Source organism: Schistocerca serialis, chromosome 9 (genome assembly GCF_023864345.2).
Source record: "Schistocerca serialis cubense isolate TAMUIC-IGC-003099 chromosome 9, iqSchSeri2.2, whole genome shotgun sequence".
Lineage (NCBI taxonomy): Eukaryota > Metazoa > Arthropoda > Insecta > Orthoptera > Acrididae > Schistocerca > Schistocerca serialis.
The window spans coordinates 363,634,971-363,648,565 of NC_064646.1; the positions used below are offsets into that span (position 1 = coordinate 363,634,971).

The window sequence follows — 13,595 nt, forward strand, 5'->3', positions numbered from 1 at the left end:
AAAGTACACTGTTTTTCTTTTATTGAGTTTTGTTTATTCCAAAGTAGTTTCCAGCTTATTAGGCCATCTTCAGGAAACAACTGACTAGCGTGTAAAACGGACATTAATTGGTAGGTAACCAAATATTATAAACAAAGGTACACTCCACTTGCATAGTGATGCGCAACAAACTTTTTTCTCAACGTTGAAAGTACAATTTGCACAATCGACGATGTTAAGTACAATAAATTATTAAACTACTCAATATTACAGGTTAAATGGCTATAACCCTAAATTTTGTGAGGCCTTGACATTAACTAAGAAACTGGTAAACTTAGCAGTCTTCATTTAAACTGTACAAAGAACGTGTACTTAAGATGGTAAACTAAACTTTTGGCAGTGGACAGTGATATACACAGCTACTAAAATACACAATCTTACAGTATTACAGTTGATATGGTCATGATGCCATAGTTTGTCACGACCTCACAAATTCAATGTCAAGACCTCTTAAAATTTAGCATTACGACAATGTAAGCTATAATACTGTGTAGTTTAAATATTTATTGTACTTAACTTTGTCCATTGTGCAAATTGTCATTTCAACGTCAAGAAACAAGTTTGATGCACAACACTCTATGCATGTGTAGTGTCTCTTTACTTATAATGTTCGGTTACCTAAGAACTAGTATCACTTTAAGACTCTACTCAGTTGTTTTCCGAAGATGGCCTAATAAGACGAAAACTAGATTGAAATAAACAAAAATCAGTAGAACAAAAAGTGTACTTGTTATTCAACCTGAAGTATTATTAAACGCTATTGGCTCAGAAGAAATTTCCTTCCATACTCTGAATATATTGAAGTTTCGTACAAAAAGGCGAAACATCAAATAGAAAATATTTTCTTTCCCTTCTAGAGATTTAGCGATGTTATTGATTGTACAATCTTCTCCATTTAACAAAAAGGCGTGTCTCGTGTCAGTACCAGATTTTACTTTACACTGCACAAAGCAGTTAAGGAGTCACTTGCTTGATACCCAATCATTTCTCCCCAATACGACGAAGTAGTGCAAAATTTGGTCCAAAGATGCTTAGGTCTTTGCATTGTAACGGTGCAACAGCGTGGCCCCCTGCTATGTTATCCTTGGCCTCGGTGACGCTTCAAACAGTACGGTATCAGCTAATGAGAAAGCAAGCCTAGGTTAAGAAGTTCATTTTAGGTTTAAGGTGGGTTGATGATGTCACATTGGCACCAAATTTCACAACTCTGCCTAACGTCAGCGTGGACGTGTTGAAACTGCTTTATTATTTGATTCTGAAACTGCGGAGTGGAACTGAATGCAAGTGACCCTGCTTAAACTGCTGCATGCTTACTCTATATTCTTAAACTGCTGAGTGAAACTGAGCGTATTCTCACTTTGCTATTCTTTATCATCTCAACACTGACACAATATCCTAGCTCAACACAATCTGACTGCTCATAAATGATAACCTGACTTCAAATAATTAATACAAAAGAATGGCCCTTAAATTAGAGGAAATCCTAACAATAACCTACACATTTCGTAAGTCACTTACCTCACAAAAATCTTCATTGCACGAACTACTGCAATACAGCAAGCGCCGATACAGCCATATAAATAATAGATTCTAACTACTGTAGGCTCTAACTAGTAACAGGCATATGGTTAGCAAAGGGAAGATTTCGTTGCAAAGCAAACAATGTATTTATACCTTAATAATGTGACATCCAGTACAAAAAATATATGATCGCAGATAATATTCAATCTCCAAGTCGAACACGTACAGATCGTCCGATTTCGCTAATACTTCAAACCTCTAAACTCCATTCTAACCTTTCACTTCCAACCTCCATCACTGCTGGCTGGTTACTTCCAACTGCAAGTCCGACCAGCCACAGAGAGTCTCTTACAGACTGACACAGCTAAGTCAGAGATTTAATACAGAGCGTTACATAGCGCTGCCAACATACAAACACATAAATAGTGTCACCCGGTAGGGAGGTCGTCACACGGCCCTTAACCACATCTCACCCCTTCTCTTGACGCTCAGCGTTGAAACCATGCGGCCGGCCGAAGTGGCCGAGCGGTTCTAGGCGCTACTGTCTGGAACCGCGCGACCGCTACTGTCGCAAGTTGGAATCCTGCCTCGGGCATGGATGTGTGTAATGTCATTAGGTTAGTCAGGTTTAAGTAGTTCTAAGTTCTAGGGGACTGATGAGCACAGAAGTTAAGTCCCATAGTGCTCAGAGCCATTTGAACCATTTTGAAACCATACGATTTTATTATGGATGGCCGAGGCAGACGTTTCAGACGCTCCGCCGCTCAGAATCTATCAGGAAAGGCCATAGGACGTGACACAAAGGGCGCTAACGATACCAGCGCTTACATTGTAGCGTTCATTTACATCCATTCCGCCGTCTGAAATAACATTTTGCAGTGTGATCTGCAACAGAGCGACGTTCTTGGCAATCTTCAACATAGCTGACGCCCCTGGAACGATTCAGCTCTTCTCTAAGAACATGGTGGGGTTCCAACTCCTCTGCACATGACCTAACCACTTTTCAGGGTGGAACTACCGTAATTTTGTACACTCGTATGCAAAGTGGAACCACTGTGGATCGTTGAAAACCATTTGGCGAATTTTTAGTGTGATGAATTCAAATGATTGAAATGGCTCCAAGCACTATGGGACTTAACATCTGAGGTCATCAGCCCCCTAGACTTAGAACTACTTAAACCTAACTAACCTAAGGATATCACACACATCCATGCCCGAGGCAGGATTCGAACCTGTGATCGTAGCAGCAGCTCGGTTCCGGAATGAAGCACCTAGAACCGCTCGGCCACAGCGGCCGGCTTTTAGCGTGATCCAGAGCAGCAAAGATTTTTATGCATTTTCAGCCCTTCTGTTTCGTGCCCACATGTGACGTGATCAGAGGGGTGGCGACATTGACGTATGTGTGAATGAAACAGTAAAGGTCTGTCTAAGATCCTCCACCTTGGCAAAACCCACAGCGCCACATGCAGTTTTATTGAGCACTTCAAAATTGTACCTGTACTGAGAGACCCCTTGATGGATTACTAGGCGCCCACGGTGGGGAAAAGGGTGGCCATACTTTCTCTGCACAGAGCTTTATCCTTATCACTACACGATTAAAACGCCAGGGGCGTTGCAGACGACTAACTTACCACTAGTAGTCGATTGAGACAAGAAAGTCGCTCGTGGAAAAGGTACTTAATGTGTGCTCAGCTCAAGCAAGTCCTTATATCTTTCGCTAGTCGGTGCGACGGCAGTGTGCCGACAGTAAACGGCACTTGCTAATTATACCTCGAACACACGGCCCTGATCCGTCATATACTTGGAACGATACTCCAATTGATCTTCCGCTTATCAGCCGCCAGTTTAGAGCGTTGGTGCAGGGTCGAATGTCACGGAAACCCGATCGGCTCGTGTGCTAATGCGAGCTGGCACTATCGCCGTGATCTGTGCGAGTCGTTGCGACTTGTTGAAATGCAAATTGGCCGCGCAGATTTGTGAAGAGGCGCGTAGGACTCGCACTCGTCGCGACCACTACGACGGTGCTGCCATCTCTCCACCTCCCCCTCCCGCCACCCCCCTCCTAACCACCATCACTGGTCAGCTCGCACTCCGCGAGCACAGTTTCTCCCTTCAGTGGCGACGGACGATTGTCATAGCGGAGTCAGCCTGCTCGAATACGCAGCGGGGTGAAGGGGAAAAATTTGAGAGAACGAAGCAACGCTTTTACTGCCGAAAAACAAAAATCGGCGGAGGTATGTGCGAGAGTAGGGCCGGGAGTCCCGTAAATCAAGTTTGCCGCGGGTCCCCTCGGCGCGGCGCGGCGGCGGCGGACGAGAAAAATTCCGGGGCTAACGAGACGTCCGGTGGCTGCCCACGGGCCGCTCATTAATTAGGAACGAAGGCCGAATTAATCATCAGAATTAACTGTTATTATGCGAAATGCTATGCCGGAGATAAGCAGCTGGCTCCCTGGGAAGGAGGCCGGCGCTCTCGGGGCGCGGGTACAGATTCGTATCTGACGCACTTTCAGGACTTTTTTATATTCTTTTGTTTTTAGTTTTAAAAAGCTGTGGCGTAACAGAATGACAGGATGCGTTGTGAAGAACAAAGACAGCATCTTTCATAAATTTTTACGTGGAAAGTACGACGCCGCCATAAAATTAAAAAGACGTGATAGTAAAGCGTATATTTTAGTTAAGACGAACGCTAAGAAAACCAGATGAGGCTGTTGAGAGGGAAGTGCTGGTCTCGAAAGCAACAGGCAGCAGAAAGTGTGGAAGGCATGGGACAGCTGGAAACGCACCAGTGAATGGAAACAAGTAATAAATAAACTAAAAAAGGGAAAGCTAGAGGAAGAGAAGAAGACTTGGTTAGAAGCAGAACCAACTTAAGATCTTTCGAGCAGCGACAGAAATACACTACTGGCCATTGAAATTGATACACCAAGAAGAAATGCAGATGATAAACGGATATTCATTCGACAAATGTATTATACTAGAACTGATATGTGATTACATTTCATGCAATTTGGGTGCATAGATCCTGAGAAATCAGTACCCAGAACAACCACCTCTGGCCGTAATAACGGCCTTGATACGCCTGGGCATTGAGTCAAACAGAGCTTGAATGGCGTGTGCAGATACACCTGCCCATGCAGCTTCAGCACGATACCACAGTTCATCAAGAGTAGTTACTGGCATATCGTGACGAGCCAGTTGCTCGGCCACCATTGATCAGACGTTCAGGAGAATGTGCTGGCCAGGGCAGCAGTCGAACATTTACTTTATCCAGAAAGGCCCGTACAGGACCTGCAACATGCGGCCGTGCATTATCCTGCTGAAATGTAGGGTTTAGCAGGAATCGAATGAAGGGTAGAGCCACGGGTCGTAACACACCTGAAATGTAACGTCTACTGTTCAAAGTGCCGTCAATGCGAACAAGAGGTGACCGAAACGTGTAACCAATGGCACCCCATACCATCACGCCGGGTGATACGCCGGTATGGCGATGACGAATACACGCTTCCAATGTACTTCACCGCGATATTGCCAAACACGGATGCGACCATCATGATGTAAACAGAACCTGGATTCATCCGAAAGAATGACGTTCTGCCATTCGAGCACCCAGGTTCGTCGTTGAGTACACCATCGTAGGCCCTCCTGTCTGTGATGCAGCGTTAAGGTTCAAATGGCTCTGAGCAATATGGGACTTAACATCTATGGTCATCAGTCCCCTAGAACGTAGAACTACTTAAACCTAACTAACCTAAGGACATCACACAACACCCAGCCATCACGAGGCAGAGAAAATCCCTGACCCCGCCGGGAATCGAACCCGGGAACCCGGGCGTGGGAAGCAAGAACGCTACCGCACGACCACGAGATGCGGGCCAGCGTCAAGGGTAACCGCAGCCATGGTCTCCGAGCTGATAGTCCATGCTGCTGCAAACGTCGTCGAACTGTCCGTGCAGATGGTTGTTGTCTTGCAAACGTCCCCATCTGTTGACTCAGGGATCTAGACGTGACTGCACGATCCGTTACAGCCATGCGGATTAGATGCCTGTCATCTCGACTGCTAGTGATACGAGGCCGTTGGGATCCAGCACGGTGTTCCGTATTACCCTCCTGAACCCACCGATTCCATATTCTGCTAACAGTCATTGGATCTCGACCAACGCGAGCAGGCATGTCGCGATACGATAAACCGCAATCGCGGTAGGCTACAATCCGACCTTTATCAAAGTCGGAAACGTAATGGTACGCATTTCTCCTCCTTACACGAGGCATCACAACAACGTTTCACCAGGCAACGCCGGTCGACTGCTGTTTGTGTATGAGAAATCTGTTTGAAACTTTCCTCATACCAGCTCGTTATAGGTGTCGCCATCGGCGCCAACCTTGTGTGAATGCTTTGTAAAGCTAATCATTTGCGTATCACTGCATCTTCTTCCTGTCGGTTAAATTTTGCGTCTGTAGCACGTCATCCTCGTGGTGTAGCAATTTTAATGGCCAGTAGTGTAAATGTCGGAGATGTTCAACTTAAGGTAAAACGGAAATCCCATTGGCACATAAGTTATTTTATTATTACCCGATGTATTTCAGTTTTTGTGTTTAGATCACACATTGATCTTGTTATTTGTTTCTGTACCAGACGACAGTTATGAGTCGTGAGTATCATAGGGAAGCAGTGGTTGAGGAAGGAGTGAGGCAGGGTTGTAACCTATCCCCGATGTTATTTAGTGTGTGCAAATGGCTCTGAGTACTATGGAACTTAACATCTGAGGTCATCAGTCCCCCAGAACTTAGAACTACTTGAGCCTAACTAACCTAAGGACATCACACACATCCATCCCCGAGGCAGGATTCGAACATGCGACCGTAGCAGTCGCGCGGTTCCGGACTGAAGCGCCTAGAACCGCTCGGCCACCGCGGCCGGCATTCAATGTGTACACTGAGCAAGCAGCAAGGAAAACGAAAAAAATATGTGGGGTAAGAATTAAAGTTCATCGAGAAGAAACAGAAATGTCGAGGATTTTTTATCATAAGTAACCGAAACTACTTCCCTTTAATAATTTGTTTACATCACTTAAAATCATTGTGAGGCACAATTACAGTTGAAAAGACATGGTCTCACATCTTGTTTTGGTTGTAGAGCACCACCACCCCAGGAAAGTTTCAGTAGTTAGGAAAAAAAAAAATGGTTCAAATGGCTCTGAGCACTATGCGACTTAACTTCTGAGTTCGTCAGTCGCCTAGAACTTAGAACTAATTAAACCTAACTAACCTAAGGACATCACACACATCCATGCGCGAGGCAGGATTCGAACCTGCGACCGTAGCGGCCGCTCGGTTCCAGACTGTAGCGCCTAGAACCGCACGGCCACTGCGGTCGGCCGCAAGCAACATCCCTCCATGTTAGACATCGAGACGATCTCTGGCATCGAGATGACGTACTTTGACCAACCACTGGCTGATTACTCGTTAAAAAAACATGCGACAGTAGTATTTAAGAGAGGTGGTTCCTGCTAACAAAGATCTTGGAGCTTGGGTTTTTTCGCCTATTTCAGGAGGCACGAAAACCGTGGACGCTTTTTGAAAGGGTGTCGTGGCAAGAAACTACGATCGCATTTTAGCATACGATACAGCATTGTTATCCTGGAATGTCTTGCTAACAGAGAACTTCCCCAGGGCAAACACCGATGGAAATACTGGATGATCACAAAAGTCAGTATAAAATTGAAAACTGAATAAATCATGGAATAATGTAGATAGAGAGGTACAAATTGACACACATGCTTGGAATGACATGGGGTTTTATTAGAACAAAAAAAAATTCATAAAATGTCCTACAGATAGCGCTTCATCTGATCAGGATAGCAATAATTAACATAACAAAGTAAGACAAAGCAAAGATGATGTTCTTTACAGGAAATGCTCATTATGTCCACCATCATTCCTCAACAATAGCTGTAGTCGAGGAATAACGTTGTGAACAGGACTGTAAAGTATGTCCGCAGTTATGGTGAGGCATTGGCGTCGGATGTTGTCTTTCAGCATCCCTGGAGATTTCGGTCGATCACGATACACTTGCGACTTCAGGTAACCCCAAAGCCAGTAATCGCACGGACTGAGGTCTGGGGACCTGGGAGGGCATGATGAAAGTGGCGGCTGAGCACACGATCATCACCAAACGACGCGCGCAAGAGATCTTCCACGCGTCTAGCAATGCTGTTTTTTTTTCCTAATAAAACCCCATGTTATTCCAAACGTGTGTGTCGATTTTTACCTCTCTATCTACATTATTCCGTGGTTTATTAAGTTTTCAAATTTATACTGACTTTTTGATCACCCGGTACAATGGGGCGACGGCGGGGCTATAGGGTGGTGTATGGCAGGCAGCGTTTGCGGTGAATCGTTGTGTCGAAACAACCAGCCAACCAGCCGCGAGTATAAATTGTCTTGGGTGAAAACAACAGACTGTCTCAACAAGCAACTGTCTTAGATTTGATGACACAATTTACTTAGAGTGAGCTGTTGCTAGAGCAATGAGAGAAGCGTTCAAAGATGTTGCCAACCTATCAGAGTAAACATTTAGAAATTTTGGTTTTATGCAGTCAGGAAGATGTCCGAAATCCTCTATTTACTCCCTCAGTGACCATCCTAGCACCGAAATGGAAGATAGCAGAGAGTAGTTCGAAATATTGAATTTAGTTTTCTGAAATTGTTTCATCTCCTAAGATCGTAACACGCTTCATCCTTTCAATCATCGTACGAACATCGAACAGGCGGCTACTGAGATAACCGACCTTGGAATAGAAAAGCAACTACAATCGTTAGGTAGTGGAAAGGCCTCAAGGTCCAGACGAGCTGCCTATAAGATTCTACAGAGATTATGCGAAATGATTCGCTACTCGTATAGCACCAGTATACCGTAGATCGCTGAGCAACGAAGGGCACCTGGCGACTGGAAAAAAGCGCAGGCCACACAATTATAGGACTACGAATATATCGTTGATGTCAATCAGTTGTAGAACTGTGGAACACGTTTTATGTTCGAGGATTATGACGCTTTTGGTGAACGAAAATCTCCTCTATAAAAGTCAATATGGATTCCGAAAACAGAGTTTTTGCGAAACTCTGCTCGGTCTGTTCCTTCATGAGATCTACAGCGCTATAGACAACGGTACTCAGATTGAGCCGTGTCCCTTGACTTCAGGAAGGCCTTTTACATCGTCCCGCCATTTACTAAAAAAAAAAAAAAAACGTACGAGCTTACCAAGTTTCGGACCAGGTTTGCGACTGGATTCAAGACTTCGTTTTAGACGGAACGAGCGGTCGCTCTCAACGGAACATAATCTTCAGTTGTAGAGGTAATTTCCAGAGTATCCCAAGGAAGTGTGATAGGACCGTTAGTATTTACAATGTATATAAATGATCTAGTAGAGAGCGTCAGAAGCTCTGCAGATGATGCAGTTGCCTATAAGAAAGAAACGACGATGGAAGACAATATCGATTTTCGGAATGACCTGTGGAGGACTGAAGAATGGTGCAGGCCCTGGCAGTTGAACGTAAATAAACATGACATACTGCGTATATATAGGAAAATAATTCTGTTACTGCGAAACTACACTAGTTGCGACAGACTGCTGGAAACAGTATCTACCGTGTGATGTTCAGTGGAATGACCTAGTAAATCAAATAGTAGGAAATCAGATGCCAGACTGAGATTAGTACGATGAATCATTAGCAAAATAACTCATCCTGTTATGAAGTGGCTTACAACGTGCTTGTTCAATCGATTCTTGAGTGTTGTTCGTCAGTCTGGGATCCTTACCAGGTAGGACTGATAGACGAGACAGAGAAGATACCGCGAAGATCCTTTTTGTTACGGGATCGTTTAGCCAGCGCGTTACAGAAATGCTTAAGAAACTCTACTCGCAAACGTTGAAAGAGAGACGTTGTGCATGACGGAGAGGTTTGCTATTGAAATTTTGATTGAGAACTTTCCGGTAAGAGTATAACAGCATACTTCCTCGCGCATACATCTCGCGAAATGCTCATGAGGAGAAAATTCGAGAAATAGAGGTAATACAGAGGCTTACCGACAATTATTCTTCCCTGCGTGTGGAATGTGGAAGGGGGTAGCAGATGGAACACACATCATTAGGTGTCTTGTGGAGTATGATGTAGATATAGAAGTAGTGATTGCGAGATCACTCTCCAAAGCGTCAGTCACTGCTCCACCTCGTCTGCCATCCAACAGTGTGTACAGCAGCACGTGAATAGTCTGGACGTGAAAACGTGGAGGCGAGGAAAAGTGTTTCACCAGACGGGCTGTCACTTTGTTTCTGGAGACTTTATGTAACCTTCACGTCTCGTCTCGTCTTCTGTCATAGATCGAACGCTGTAGGTGGCGCAGAACTGGTACCAGACATCATGTGATACTCCATCCCTGAAGCGAGTGAAGCCAGTGAAGTGGTGTATATGTTCAGACGATTGCATCATATCAACACAGTAAGACGTATCGTCGTGGCAAGCCAACAATATGGCTGAAAGGAGCTAGTCTGTTTGGACATGCGAATGACCGCTTTGTGAATGAAGTTATCCTATTCGTTGGTGTATCAGCGCTGTCTGTTCGGTATGTCCACAAGGAATGCTGTACCACTCAGGGGCAAGCTTCACTCCTTGTCAATGACAATCGTTTTGAAGCTGGAGAAGAATTTCTGCTTTCATTGAATTCTATTCCATCTCAACCAGATTCCGGACGAACACTGCGAAGGTAACTGCGTCTGATGGGCAGATGGAGCCGTATACTTCTCGAAAGTCGACTTCTCACAGTGACTCATAAAGCCACATCTCCACAGTGGCCCAAACAACACCAAAACTTGATTGTATCTGACTGAAGATGTGTAGCGTGCACAGAGCAGCAGTGATTGAGCCTATTTACAGGTGATCCAAAGCGTAGATGTAATTGAAGCATGAAGTGGTTCTATGATGTTTCGGAGGTATTTTCGTACCATTGAACGGACTCAATCATTCACCGCGCACACGAAGCATGATGACTATTTCAACACTCTCGGTGATCAAGTGTCGCGCTTTCTTCGTGACAAAACAACCTTGTCAACATGTGGGGAGGGTTGTTTCCACTACGCTGCAGAAGTTTCGCACGAGAGCTCTTAGACATCCTCCATGCAGCTGCGGTCTCTTCACTTGCGATTTTCATATTTTTGGAACCCCGAAGAAAGATATGTGTGGCCGCCCACCTGCTTCGCACGAAGACATGCGTACCTAGATACAATCGGGGTTCCGTACGCAACTGTAAACATTATCCCATGAAGGCATTGACCACCTTGTCTCACGTTGGGATAAATGTATTAAAAGTAATGGCTATTACTTTTGAAATAATAACCAATTTACTTACCTTTATCCGTCTGTCTCGTTTCCATTTTACTGTCCCTTATATACTGCACCAAGTGTAACTCTTTCATTGAAGAACCTTCCCCAGATAAAAGGAAATTACACGAACTGATAGGAGCTGTCTGCTTGTTGACCGCGTACGCTCCAACCAAGCTACAACACTTGGGTAAAAAAGAAAAAAAAATGATTAATCATATTTCCAATCTCGTACAAGGGAACCTACTTTGCATAGTCGCATAATATCGATCTGTGATGGTCACTAGCACCCGACTTGGAATATGCATTACATTTTAAGATCACCTCATCCCCACACGGCCCAAAACTTGCCTCCCAAGACGAATGACACCCGGATGATCAATTTCGCGAACTTCAAGCTGTTTCCGAAACTGTTTAAACGTTAAGGCCTTTCAACCAATCAGACCTCAAGTTTCTCATTGGTCATTCCCTTCCCTCGCTAACAGCACTTTTCGGAACTTTACTTTTAACTTGTAAATATTCCGGAGAAACCTGTCGTCATGAGAAAGTCTCTGCCCTAAAAATGAGCCTAGTTCGATCTGGCCACAACAATCTGTATGAATGTATTGTGTCTCTCTGTTGGAGCACATTTATTCAGGTACGGGAAAATCGAACAGATCAGTTCCTGACGGGCAGAGCTCATTTACTCCAGATTTCGGATTCAAATGGTTCAAATGGCTCTAAGCACTATGGGACTTAACATATGAGGTCATCAGTCCCCTAGACTTAGAACTACTTAAATCTAACAAACCTAAGAACATCACACAAATCCATGCCCGACGCGGGATTCGAAACTGCGACCGTAGCAGCAGCGCGGTTCCGGACTGAAGCGCCTAGAACCACTCGATTGCATTCGTTCCCAACAGCTAAGAGGATATCTCCATAGCACGACCGTCTCTCTTGCCAGACTCACAGGAAATTGATCTACCAGACTCACAAAGAAGAGATCCCCTAATTAAAATCCGAATCGGATAACTGTTTTTCCGAATCCTTTTCTCAACAGAACCAAGTATGAGATACTACACCATTACTGCTTAAATTGGACTTATCTATTACCGTATATGAGCAGTGTCTCACTATTCTTAATAAGCCGCACTTAATCAACATTCACGGGTCCCACAACTGTATAATATCTTCTGGGAATAGTTAATCCACTGATAGCGACGTTGCCAAATCCACCACCAATCAATTCAACACATCTGCCATAAACTAATTAACAAATATTTTGCACCACCTGCATATTTGCAAACGTGTGTCGTATTTTATTCATGGATAGCGGGGAATGAGAAAATAATCTTAATGTAAAAGACTTGACTGTGAAATGAATCCAACTGTCTGTACAGATGTGCACTTCAGTGCACATCTGTGAAATCAAAATCTTCTGCAAACATAAATTCAGTACCATGGTGCCCAACTATGTGGGTTGTGGCTACTTGGATCCTTGTTGCCATGTTGTCCACAAGGGGGTCGAGATGTGTTGCCTAGACCTGTCATAATCTCAGCTTTTCTGAGATCATTGTGTGAGGAGGGTTCTTTAGACGAATCACTGCAAGCTCCATCTGCCACCTAGCACTCTCAATCTGCTGCATATCGATGGATAGCGCAGACCATTCCATTCTGTGGATACATGCTCCCTCAAGGAAGGGTTCTGGTGACAAGACGGGCGCAACGGTCCCCTGCATTGTCGTCTTGAAATATGAATAAATTGCCGAAATATTTGCTGTAGGACACAACAACAGCGCTAGCAGTCGTCTGTAGCTTGTATACTTCCATAGGCTCACGTATTTTGATTAATCCTGTATATAACGAATTAGATTAATTAGAAAAAGGTGGCCTGGAGAAACATGGGTCATGGATCAAACACATAGCAATACATATATTTTTAAAGGATCTTACTACAAAATGAAATAGGGTTCTAAATCAAACCAATTTATTGCAATAGTTCTGCTGTTCAAATACATGAATATACTCATACATTTGAAAATAGGTCAAACTGAAGTTCAGAAACGTCAGGAATACAGAATGAATTATCGATTAACGTGAGAGATTTGAATGTCTGAGCAAAGACCGGAAGATAATGCTGACATATGATGTCATACAGTAAATAAGCTGTGAAGTACAAACTCGTATAGCCTGTTTACTGATCGCGTGATTACGCCGAAATAATGCTTAAGACGGGCGTACTAAGTCATACATTCCATGAAATTACAAGTTTGGCAACATTTATTTGCTTCTGTCATCAGGTATACAAATAATCTTAGAGTTCCATCACTTGTTCGTCTAAGCTCGCATAATATCACCAAATCCTGCAGATCGTTGAACAGAAGACTGCACGTGACACGATCTGTTGGTGCTAGGGAAGAAGTCCTTACTCGCCGCTCGCAGGTGGAGAAGTGAGCCTGCAAAACTTGCCAATGTGGCGGTTTTGAATAAATCAAAAAATTCTCTAGTTACCAACAGTTTTTGCAGCATTAACCTACATGAGGCCATATTTCTTAATTCTATTTGACGTCCTGTGTCTAGAGATGAGTTTGCTCACCAGTCAGTGCGCTGGGCTCCACGTTTCAGTTTTCTGGAAATTAGCATTCGGCTCGTCCCCTCTGTTAAATGGTTACTGTT

General features: G+C 44.1%; 1 protein-coding gene across 1 annotated transcript in view; it reads left to right on the forward strand.

Moving 5' to 3' along the window:
* LOC126418644 (extracellular serine/threonine protein kinase four-jointed) overlaps window positions 1-13,595 on the forward strand; it is a 1,345,623-nt gene that overhangs the window by 1,016,758 nt on the left and 315,270 nt on the right. The gene's annotated exons all lie outside the window — the stretch shown is intronic.